Here is a 12,674-nt window from a genome sequence, read left to right as displayed (position 1 = left end):
TTTTGTTGAGATTATATATTGAATGAAAAAGAAAGATGGTTATGATATATTGCAGAATGAAAGAATGGGTTACAAGATATGTGAAGGGCAGGTTATGACATAGGAAATACAGTATAATCCTGCATTCTAAAAATGCATATGTGTATATGTATGTATATACACACATATATAAAACATATATATATATAGCACATATATATATGAAAAGATATACACAAAAATGTCAATAACTGGTGATAATATCACATGTCTCCTCCTCTTTCTCTCTTCTCTGCCTTCTACGTTTTCCTATAATGAATTGATGCTGCTAATGTAGTAATAATAAAGGTCATTCCTGCTTCCATACAAAATGTCTTCTGGGTTGATCAACTTCTGGGGTTAAGGGAATTCCTGCTCTCCGAGATGTGGAGCATGCCTGGTTAGGAGAAGGGTACTCACCATGAAAAGGGAGTTAGACTGAAGGCATATGTCCTGGGTGCTTTAAGAAAATTATTTCAAGCCAAGCAAGATGTATTCTTATTCATATTTTGCTGGAATACTGATGAGCATGCCAGAGGCTTGGCCCGAGTTGTTCACCCAGAGAATGGCAGAGCTCTGTTTAAATCCAACCTTGCTTGACTCAAAACACACTGAGTCATACAGTTTCTATTCTACCAGGCCCTCCTTTCTCCAAAGATGAAATGTTGGAGGTGGGTGTCATGGCACAACTTGCCTTGCTTCCAATCTCTCTGTCAATGCTCCCTACACTCCCAGACTCAGAAATTCACATTTAGAAATTCTAATGCCTTGTCCTCATGACTAATGACTTAGCTCACTTATAACCCAGACCAATAAAGACTTAAAGACTGTCTGTTTAAGCAACCACTCTCATCATTTGGGGATTATCATACCACTGTCCCTGACAGGCACCCGTCATTCATCATGATGCCCCAGCACTGACCACTGGGCTGCAGCAGGACCTGTTCTTGGTCACAAAGTCAACTTTTCTAAGCTTCAGCTCTGCCCCAAGCCCACATTCCTGAGGACAGTTTCCTGCTGGGGAGATAGTCCTTGCTCAGTTGTCTGATGGCCCTAATTATTCAGTGGTAATGACAGCTCTCCCTTATCTGTGTGTCGGGGGGCTCTGCTTCCCTGATGAAGGTGTTCATCACGTCATCAGGATGCACCTTTGAACAGTAGCCACCTAAGTATGCTGCTGCGTGGCCTACTCACCTGTTAGAACACGTGTGACTTCATCCAGGCTCCTGCGCCATGCTTCTCTCGAAGCTGTGTCTGCTGCGCTGGGCAGGTGGCATGATAAGTCAGGACAAAGAATCCAGAGGTGAGGAAGTGAGCAAGGTGAGGCTTAGGAAACAAGTTATCATTTATTTGAATCTGGAAAGAAGGATAGATGGGATGAGGGAGGGATAGACACCCTAATTGCAAAAGTAGGTCATGTGATCAAGATTAGGGCTGTGATCAACAGAAAGCCTTGGAAGCCTGAAAAAGTCATGCTGATAAGGTGGCTTAGGATATCCTGGGGTGGAAATGTGATCCAGAGAGTCAATGCCCAAGTTCGACAGCTTTCATTGAAACAGAAACGGCAGAATGTCCTTAGTACTTGAAAGAGCCTATTTGGGGCCAGATACTCAGCCAGTTGCTTTGACAATAGATGTGCAAGTATTCTGAAAGTCAGACCTTATGTACATACACGGGCCTTGGTGGTGTCTGCCTCACCCGGCTGGCTGGAAACTGGTCACAGAGTGAGATCTGTGTCTCTGGTAGGCAGCCAAGCAGCCACCTTACTAGCAAACCTCTCTCAGAATGACTTTAAACTCACAGATAATCTGAAAGGCCTTGATTTGACCTGTATATCAAATAGAAATATAAGTCTTAGAATATTTGAGTGATGTCCTTTAAAAACTCATAACTTAACATAATAAGTTATGATTAGAAAATATTTAAAAAACATAAAACATATAAAAGGAAATAAAAATAACCATCACTGGAATGGAGAGACGGCTCAGCAGCTAAGAGCACTGGCTGCTCTTCCAGAGGACCCAGGTTCATTTCCCAGCACCCACATGGCAGCTCACACCTGTCTGTAACTTCATATCTAGGGTTTCTTACCCTCACACAGAAACACCTGCAGGCAAAACACCAATACACATGAAATAAAAATAAACTATAAATAAATGACCATCATTGTATTCAACCGCCCACTGTAACAGGTTTTAATTTCCTCATCTTCAGTGTTGAGGAAAGAAACGTAGACGGAAATGAGCCACTGCTGTTTAGATGGTGGCTAGCATGGTGGAGCTCCCAGGTCCAGTAGGGACAGTGCTAGAGTGTGAAGTCAGTTAGGGTTGTGGAAAGAAGAGGGGGTTCGTGCAGATCCAAGGCTGTTTTGCAAGACGCTGGCATTTTTTGAGGAGCAAAGCGCTGTTGGGAGTGTGCGCTGAATCCAAGGAAACAGCTCCTTCTGTTCAATGCTTAATTACCATCTGGCCACCGAGAGCGAGGATAAACAGCCATATTTACCTGAGGTGGCTTCCGTAGCTTAGAAAACAGTCTCTGTTGTTTGAGTTCTGGGCTAGGGACCCTAGTCTTCTCCCCACCCAGGTTCTCTGTCAGAGTTCAACTGGATCAAATGAGGCCTTGGGTTTAGGTAGCTTTGGGTAAGATTCCGGACCAGATCACACAGAGCTTCATGCTAAGGGGACAGTGATAGGACCGTGTTACATACCTGGTGGACAGTAAATTTTAATTAAATCATTGATCCCAGTGTGATCAAGCAGAATCTGCCCAAGAGTTGTAAAGACTTGGGGCTCAGAGCACCTTTAGAAGGTGTTTGTTTATTTTGTGACAATGCACAAAGGAAGTCTCATTTGTGCAAATCCAAGAAACCTACATTGTTTAGAAATCCACAAAACTGCACAGGGGCTCTGAGTCCCCTTTAGGGAAACATGAAGCAAAAGGCTATTGATGTTACTTAAGTACTTGGGTGTTTTGGAGCAGGGCTTTTAGTTGTGGGCTCCTCTTGTGTATGTGGTTCTGTGGGACAAAGCTAGATGAAAAAGAAACTTCTTGTCAAACATAGGAGGGATGACGCCCTAGGAGAAGCTCCACGCGCGGGAAGGAGTGGGCCTTCCAGCCAAGGAGTTCTGCTCCAACCAGACTCTGCCACTCTGGGATTTGGTAGAAGTGATTCGGCTGTCTAGGCTGTCTATGTTGTAGCAGCTTCCCCAGTAGGACTCTTTTTTAGCGTGGGAGGGGACGGAAACAATACGTGTCAAGTCTCTTGCCAGAAGGAAGCACAAAAAATACTTGCTGTGACTAGTGTCAAGGTCATTAACAGTATCTAAGAAAGAAACATGCAAAGTCAAAAAGTCCCTGAAAGGAGCTAGGGCAGAGACTGTAGCCAAGACAGAGATGCAGGAACCTCACAATCGAAGGCAGGAGGCCAGTTCAGTTGGCCCTCCATGTCTACATCAACTGAGGGTCAAAAATATTTTAAAATAAATTTTTAAAACATATGCAATCTTGTTACTCTTTCTAAACAATAGGCTGTAATGACTATTTCCATTACATAGGTGTTGCAGGCAATCCAGGGATGATTGAGTGATACATGCCTTATAGGTAAATACCGGGCAGTTTTACGTGTTGCTGGAACCATTTCCCCACCGATCCTGAGGCTGGCTGCACACATCGTTCTTAAAGACACTTCTGATATGTGCCAGGCCCCATGCTAAGTGCTGAGGAAACATGGATTTTTTAAAAAGGCCCAGGAAGTGGGCGCTGAGCAGGCTTTGGCAGGAGGAAGCACACAAGCAGAGAAGCCGAGAACAGAACACAAGTAGAGAGATGGAGCCCGCTGAGGCTCTGGAGTAGGAGGGCATCAAGCACTCAAAGATGTCAGTCTCGATTCTGGAAGCAATGAAAAGCTGTGGAGTTGAAGAAGATTTTAAAACTTTTTGTGTGTTTTTACAAGGTACCTCTGGCATTCCCTACGGAAAAATCAGAGCAAAACAAGAGAATGGGTTTATATCAGTCCAATTTAGCTTTCCAATAGTGAAGATGGTTGGAGAATCACAAGGGCTATCTGGGAGATAAAGTAGCTTTTGGATGTGGAGAGTAAAAACAATGGCGGAGCCAAGGATGAACAACATGTATTGTTTCTGACTTGTGTAATTGTGATAGGACCAAATCAAAGGGAACATGATTAGATCAGTTATTAACAAGGTGGTTTTGAGCTTTTTTTAAAATACATTTAGTAATAAATGGAACTAAAGGCTGGGAGGTTGAACATAGAGATCAGAGAGACCGCCAAGATTTGAAATGTCAACTCCTGAATCCTTCCACAGAGGTAGCAATTAAAGCCACAAGTTAAATGAGAGCACCCGCAGAGACAGAATAAAGGCAGATGGGAGAGGGTTTAAGACTGAGCCTTGAACAATTGAAGGCCGGTAGAGGAGGGTGGGTAGGTGGAGACAGTAGAGAAAGAATGGATGAGGAAGTCAAGATAGGTGTAAGAGAGGGAGACCCAAAGGGATCTAAGCCACAGCGTGGGGTGAAGGATAAGGCAAGAACCCGGACAAAGCGGCTGCTGCAGTAAGCATTGCCAAGGCTGAGCCACAGATGTTTTGACAGGGTGAACTGAAAACACACAGGACTGGGTTTAAGAGGGAATAGCAGGTGAAGGCAGTGAGTGCAGTTTCGTCAAGTTGTTCAAGCCATTTGGCTGTGATGGAGTGAGTGTGGGAGGGGAGAGAGAGAGGAATAGGACTCCTCAGGAGTGGCTGCATTGTCTTCCTCTGTGGCCTAACAGACCAGGATCAGAAGGAAGAAAAAGAAACCCTCCCCTACCAATGGACTTGGGGAGGGGAGTGTGTGGAGAAGGAGGAGGAAGGGAGGGATTGGGAAGGGAGGAGGGAGGGAACTAGAGGGGGGGATACAAAATAAATAAAGTATAATTTTAAAAAAAGACAGAGAAAAAATAAATTAATTTTAAAAAGAATTAGCATAGAAATGCATAAAAAAGAAAACAATAAACTTGCCTATAAAAGTTAAAAAAAAAACGAGGTTCATAGGGAGGATTTGGTTACAGCAAGCCTTGAATCTGGACTAGGGAAAAGGGACAAGTGTTGGTGGCAAGAAATGAAGCAGATATGAGAAAGAAGGAATGTGTTTCTACCCACAGAGGGGAGGAGAGCAGGGTGGCAATGGACGGGAAAGAAAGGGTGCTTTTAGATGAAGCCAGGTTGTTTGCTTCTGCAAAGCGAGAGGATAAGAGTGGAAGGTTGGGAAATATTTTAAACCTCTGCTGTGACTGGGAATGACTGGGTATGCTGCAGTGGCAGGGCAGAGCCAGGTGGGAGTCAGTAAGCCTGGACTCCACTGACCAGGTCCCGAAGCTCCGAGAAGCAGCACAAAGATTTTTTTTTTTTTTTTTTTTTTTTTTTTATCAAACTAGAAAGATACACTGACCATGACATAAGGGGCTTGCGCACATCCTTCGAAAATAAAAACACAAGCAGCTAGCATACGCTGATATATACGAGCAAGGAAGGCAGACTCGCCATGACTTTCTAGATGTCGGAATATGTTATAGAGGCGGAGGGGATGGTGGCAGGAGGAGGAGAATAGAAAGCCTGGAAACAAGAAACCTTAAGGTCATTGTAATCTGGTGTAATCTATGTGTTCCAGTACCCTCATTGGTTAACTACGCCTTAGCTTTGTTTGTTGGCCCAGAACCATGAATGGCAGCTCTTTAGGGATAAGGGAGTGTGGCTTCCAAATGCTCGATGAGCGTGTGGAGGAACCTGTCTCTGATCCCCAGCACTGCAAAAAGTACCCCTTTATCTGATTTGGGTAATAAATTACGCAGTCACTCTGCATGAAAGAAGGGGGGAGGGGAGAAAAGGAGAGGAAGTGCCGTGAAAAGTAGGTGACTTTTGGTTGCTGGTTTGGCGTAGAAAGAGCTGAAAGATGTCATGTGGCCCATTCTGGATGAACAGGGAAAAAAAAAAAAAAAAAAAAAAAAGAGGTCAAAAAGAGGATACTAGCGTCTGAGTGGTTGAAACCCCAGAAATTTCATGCTAGTTTCTGCTCCCCAGCTTGCCTATATTAGAAGACAGGCTTTGGGCATGGTGAGATCACAAGGGAAGAGCCATCCGATATGGAATTGGGCTCTTTACAAGAGGGCTCAGGAGGCTTATTTGGCCCTCTCCTGTGTGAGGATGTGGTACATGGGGCCTCTGTGAAAAGCAGACACTGAATCTGCAGCACCTTGACCCTAGCTCCCATCTTCCAGATACGTGAGAAAACTACCTCTACGGCTTCTTAGCCCTGGTCTGTGGAATTTTACTATTACAACCTGAAAGGACCAAGAAAAAGAAGCAACCACTGCTCCCAATAGTAAAAAAAAAAAAGCAGACAAGCAAATATACAGAATCACCACCTAACAAAGCAAAGACCTTCATGGAAACCTTGGCCAGGGCAGAAAAATCCTGCCCTGTGGCAGATAGATTATGGGTGTGGGGCTCTCACTGGGCATCCTTTGAATAGCTAAAAGCACCAGAGAGACCCAGGCATGAGGAGGCCCCAGCGGCTTTTGTGAGTTTAATGGCACAATGGAAAAAAATCTCTCGTGCATCCAGTACTTTGAAATAGCCAGGTGTGCTTCTCTTAATTATGCCTGTCGGTTGGAGGAGTGATACCAACCCAGGCAAGGGAAGCACCTGGCTCTAAGCCCCTGTTCCACCCAAGAGAGGAAAATGGTGATTTTCAGATGACATTCCTAAGCCAGGGTCTGGCTCACCAAAGGATGGCAAGCCAGATAATGGTCTGTAGCCCACTTTCTTTCCTCCCACATCCCACAAAAGTCCTGTGTTTGGCAGCTCGATTGACTCCATCTATCACATCTGCCTTCCAACAAGAAAGGATAAAGTCCATTAAAGGATAAAAACGTAGTTCAAAGAGACGGTATCAGGACAGAGTCAGCTATGGCAGGAAATTTGGAATTAGAGTTGAAATTTTAAAACAGTGCAATTAAAATGCTAAGAGCACAACATGTGAGAACAGATGGGTGATGTAAGCAGAGGGTGGGAAGCAACGGAAATCTGGCCCCAAGAATGTTTGCAAAGGCTAGCCATCAAAAACAGTGTAACAGAAACGGAGAATGCCTTCCACTGTCTTACTAGCAGACAGCGTTGCTGAGGGAGGAAATCTCTGAGCTTAGAGATGCATCTTTGGGAACTTGAGAAAGGAAAAACAGAGAGAGAAAAATGGGGGAAGCACAGTACCTAATAATTTTGGAATGAGCAAAAAGGTACAAAGTGTGTATAGTGAGAATCTGAGGAAGAACAAAGAGGAAAAAGGAAGAGAGTGACTGACAAGTTTAAGCTGGGTCCCACATCCCAGATGTAGGCGGCAGAAACAGGAAGCCTTCGGCCAGCCTGGGCTATGTAACCAGACCCTGTCTTAGAAACAAACACAAACAAAACCAAAATAACAACAAACCAAAGGAAAGTAGAAAATAAGCAAAGAATGAAGAATGAAGGGAGATGGCATGTTTTAAATGTTGAGGGGGGAAAACAACCCCAGAACTCTAAACTTAGAATTTGTACTCTGCAAAATTTGTCCTTAAAAAGCAAAGAAATAAAGACTTTCTCAGACAAATAAAAATTGAAGAGATTTGTTTCCAGTGAGAACTGCATTTCTAAAAATGGTTTTTGAAAAGGTATTCAGAGAGAAGGCAAATGATATAGCTTAGAAGAATACCAGAAAAGGAAATGTGAGGACAAAAAAAAAAAAAAAAAGAGAGAAGGAAAACCAAAAAACTCTTTTCTTTTTCTAAATTGATCTAACAGTTGACAACTTGTTCACAATAAAGTCAGCAGTATCCTCGATGTGTGTGTGTGTGTGTGTGTGTGTGTGTGTGTGTGTGTGCGTGTGTGTGTGTGTGTGTGTGTGTGTGGTGCTCAGAAGCTTGCAAGCTTGTTTAAGTGAAGTGAATGACAATAATGACATACAGAATAGGACGAAGGAATTGGGAGCATTTTGCTTTTATAGGACACTTACAGTACTGTGAAGCTGTCTGCCGTAATTTGCAGGTGGATTTTGATTAACTCTAAATGCATGCTGCAAACCATTAAAATCAGGTTTTTTGTTTCCTTTTATTTTTGGTGTGTGTGTGGTGTGTGTGTGTGTATGTGTGTATGCAGGTGTAAATGCCCAGGCATGCGTGTGTGAGAAGGCCACTGGTCAACAGGCATCTGTACTCCTCTATTTCTCTCCACCCTCTATATCTGTCAGTGTTTTTTATTTTGACCCAGAGATATCTCTGCCCTCCTTGTGCTAAGGTTACAGGGTGTCACTACACCAAAACTTTATGTGGGTGTTAGGGGTCAGAACCCAGGTCCTAATTCTATAGTTGGGACATAAACTGTAATAAATAATAATAATAAAGAAAAAAATTTTAAAAATGTTCTTCCCCATTAATCTGTCTCTTCAGCCCCCAACCCATTTTTAGAAGAATTAAAACTAAGAAATCAGTTAATTAACTAACCTAAGAAGTTAAAACTAAGCTAAGAATTAAAATTAAGCTGAGAAAACGGAATAAAAAATGTACTATATTGTACTGTTATTCCCAGCACTGATGATGCAAAGGCAGACAGATCTTTATGAGTTCAAGGCCAGCCTGGTCTACACAGTGAGGTGCAGGCAAATCTTTATGAGTTCAAGGCCAGCCTGGTCTACATAGTGAGCTGCTGTCTCAAAAAAAAAAGTTTAATATTCATATGTTAAAGTCACAAAAGGGAGAAAAAGAAAAATGGGCAAGAAGCAAGGATAGCTTTTAGGAAGGAGTAATAAATATAATCAATCCACTAATCACTTGGAATGTCAGTGATCTAAATGCACCAGTTAAAATAGAAATCATGAGAGAGAGACGCTAGGAGAAAAGAGAGAGAGATACCATGCTAGTGTTAATCAAGGAGAGCAAGGAGCGGCTCACTATGGGACCTTTAGTCAGAGACAAAGTCAGAGCAAGAATTCTCATTATGAGAAACATGAGCATTACACACACTTAAAGAAGCTAGTTCTTGAAGATGATACAACAGTCTTTCTATGTATGTGAACACAGAGTATCAAAAGCATTTAAGGCTAAAAAACTCAAGGGAAAACCAAACCCCTGTGATAGCTGGAGACGTCAACACACCTCTAACAGGAGTGGACAGAGCCAGGGACCTGGGAAAAGACTGTGGAGAACCTAGCTGAACTCAACAGCACTATCACTTGCCTGCTAACTGACATCATTGGCTGCTTCACCTGTAAACAGCGCATTCCACAGTCTTAGGCTTATGTGGTCTGTCTGCCAAGCTAGAGCACATCCTGAGCCCTGAAACAAGCCTTCACTAACGTAAAGAACAGACATTACACAATGCTTAGTTCATGCCAGAATCAGGCAGGAAGCCAATAACAGAAAGTTTGAAAATTCTAACACTGGAGAGTAAATAGCCCATTTCTAAGAACTTTTAAAATACTTCAAACAAATGAACAGGAAAACACAACTTACTAAAATATGTGTGATATTTTAAAAGCAGTGCTTAGAGGGAAATTTATAGCATTCAATGATCTTTTTCAATAAATATCTAAAACTCAATGGTCTGAGCTTTTACTTTAAACTAGAAACATTATAGCAAATGAATGTTCTTAGAAAAGGAAGTAATTTTTTAAAGTAGTAGAAATCAATGAAACTGAAAATATGGATTCAGTAAAGAAAGATAACAAAGCCCAAATTTGGTGGTTCTTTTCTCTCTCTCTCTTTCTTTCCTTTTTTATTTTGATTAATGAATTGAGCAGCCTTCAACTAGTTTGAGAAAGAAAAGACACCAGCTGTTGAAGTAGAAACTAAAGAATGAACATCACTATAGATCCAAGGGTTAAAAAAATATTTTAAATAAATAATGTGAACAACTCATAACCACAAATTTGATAACATGGATTGAAACGATCCAATTCCTCAAAAGACATAATCTTTTAAGATTCTTACCAGAAGAATCAGACTTATGTCTATTGAAGAGATCAAATCAATAATTAATAACAAAACAGAAAAAAACACAGACAGAGCCACTGGTGAATAATTAAAGAATAAATTTGAGAGGGAGTTGGGGGGGACATGGGAAGAGTTGAAGGGGAAGGAAGGGTGACGCAAATTACACATGTATATACGTATATATACATATATATGTATATATGAAGTTCTCAAAAATCAAATTAAAAAATTCAACAGAATATAAAATTTAATCCAAAAATTTATTAAAAATTGTGCATTGTGATGTTTTCTTCAGTGACTGTGCTTGCTAATTATATGTCAACTTGACACAAGTTGTAATCATCTGAGAAGTAATCTCAATTGAGAAAATGGCTTTGTAGAGATCAGGCAAAAGACTAACTTGTAGGGCATTTTCTTAATTAGTGGTTGATGTCGGAGGGCCCAGCCCATTGTGGGTGGGGTTCTATAAGAAAGCAGACTGAGCAAGCCATGGGGAGCAAGCCAGTAAGCAGCATTTCTTTGTAGCCTCTGCATTAATTACTGCCTCTAGGTTCCTGCCCTGTTTGAGTTCCTGCCCTGACTTCCTTCAATGATGGACTATGATGTGGAAGTGTAGGTTAAATAAACCCTTTTCTCCTCAACTTTCTTTGGTCATGGTGTTTCACCAAAGCTGTAGCAACCCTAAGACAAGTTGGTACCAGGATTGTGGGGTATTGCTGTGACAGACGTGAGCATGTATTTTTGGGAGGATTGTGAAAGGACTTTGGAACTTTGGGCTGGAAGAGCCACTGAGTGTTCAAACTTTGGTGAGCTGTTCTGTGGGAGCATGGAAGATAAGAGTGTTGAAAGCAGCTGCAGAAGATGGAGGCCTGGCTTGTGAACTTTTAGAGGGAAGTTTGAAAATCCCTTAATGACTCTATCAAGACAGTTTGCTAATTTGAGTTAGGAACCTGTGGTTCTGCTGAGTTGGGGCTGAATCAGCAGTGATTACGAAGAGACCAGCATCACCAAGGTGAAGTCCTCCGAGAAGCGCTTCCTCGGAGCCAGCACACAGAAGCCGTGTTCCAGGGGTGGCCAAGGCTGTACCGCCTGCTGGGAGGCAAACCTGGTAGGGAGAGTCACCGGGGTGGTACTGGTTCTGAAGGAGTCATGGAGAGCAGCTGAGCCTTGGAACTGTATGGCAAGACTGAAGACCCTGAAGATTGCTCAGAGAGGCAAGTGCAGCCCAGTTGCAGCAGAAGACCTCAGTATTTCATTTTGGAGATACTGGTACATGTTACAGCCACCAAGAACAGCAGCGGTGGTGGAGTGAAACCAGCAGACAAATAAAAGATGAGCTGTCTGTGCTGCTGACGGGCAGAGCGAGAAAAGTGGCCTCAGTCTTTTAGAGGAGCCCAGAAGATCAGGACTGTATCCCACAAGTTGGACATCAAGTTATTTATACAGTTGGACTTTGGTTTTACTGTGTTCAGTTTTTGACTGCGCCCTGATTCTTCCTTTTTGAAGTAAGAAAGTATCTAATTTATTTTTGATTTTACAGGAACCCACAGTTAAGTGACTTTAGGGGTTTTATAAGGACTTTGGATTTTAAGAAAGAGCTTGGGTATTTTAAAGAGACTTTGAACTTTTAAGTCTTTGAATTCTTAAAGACTGTGGGACTTGTACAAGTTGGAATATTTTTATATTGTGATGTTAATATTAATGTGTGATCTTGTGGGTGAACAAGAAAGGAAAGGTTGTGGCTTGACACCGTTATGTTTATGTGTCAAGTTGACAAACGGTCAGTTGTGCTGACTAATTTTATGTCAACTTGACACAAGTTATAGTCATCTGAGAGTAGGGTACTTGAATTGAGAAAATGCCTCCATAAAGTTAAGCCTGTAGGGCATTTTCTTAATTAGTGCTTGATGCGGGAGGGCCCAGCCCATTGTGGGTGGTGCCATCCTGGGCTGGTGGTCCTGGGTTCTATAAGAAAGCAGCCTGAGCAAGCCGGTAAGCAAGACTTTTCCACGGCCTCTACGTGAGACTCCAGGTTCCTGCTCTGTTTGAGTTCCTATCCTGACTTCCTTCAATGATGGACTATGAGATGGGAATGTAAGCCAAATAGGCCCTTTTCTCCCCAGTGTGCTTTTGGTCATGGTGTTTCATCATATCGATAATAACCTTAACTAAGACAGTGGGGAAAACCCTGATAAGCTTCTCATACTCTGGTAAATAACTTCCCATATAGGTTCATGCAAGAGACTCTAATTAAACCCAGAGGATGCACACACACACACACACACACAAATGGAGAAGTACTCATTAGAAAGAAGGATTTCCATGAAAGAGGGGAGGGAAATAAGAGGTTAATAGGGATTGAAATTAACTGAAGGTGTTTAGAAAAACATGAAACTGTCAATAAGAAATTAAGATAATAGGCACAATAAAGATAATAGTTGGATACGGTGGCTTTTACTAAAGATTCTTACATGCTTCTACTAGGGGATTATACAAGCAAGCAGAAGGGCTGAATGAAATGATTCGGAGGAATGAGAATGGCTACTATCTTGTTTGTGGAGTCCTTAAAAATCACCAGGATTAATCTAGGAGACTATGGAGAATATCAATTAAATAGAAGGCATAAGTTAAGTTACCA

The 12,674-nt window shown here is 42.1% G+C and overlaps 1 protein-coding gene across 1 annotated transcript in view; it reads left to right on the top strand.

The window, feature by feature from the left end:
• Spon1 (spondin 1) overlaps nucleotides 1-12,674 on the top strand; it is a 273,526-nt gene that overhangs the window by 55,060 nt on the left and 205,792 nt on the right. The gene's annotated exons all lie outside the window — the stretch shown is intronic.

This window comes from Meriones unguiculatus, chromosome 14 (genome assembly GCF_030254825.1).
Source record: "Meriones unguiculatus strain TT.TT164.6M chromosome 14, Bangor_MerUng_6.1, whole genome shotgun sequence".
NCBI lineage: Eukaryota > Metazoa > Chordata > Mammalia > Rodentia > Muridae > Meriones > Meriones unguiculatus.
The sequence above is the reverse complement of the archived record's forward strand: the minus strand, read 5'-3'. Positions and strand labels throughout refer to the sequence as shown.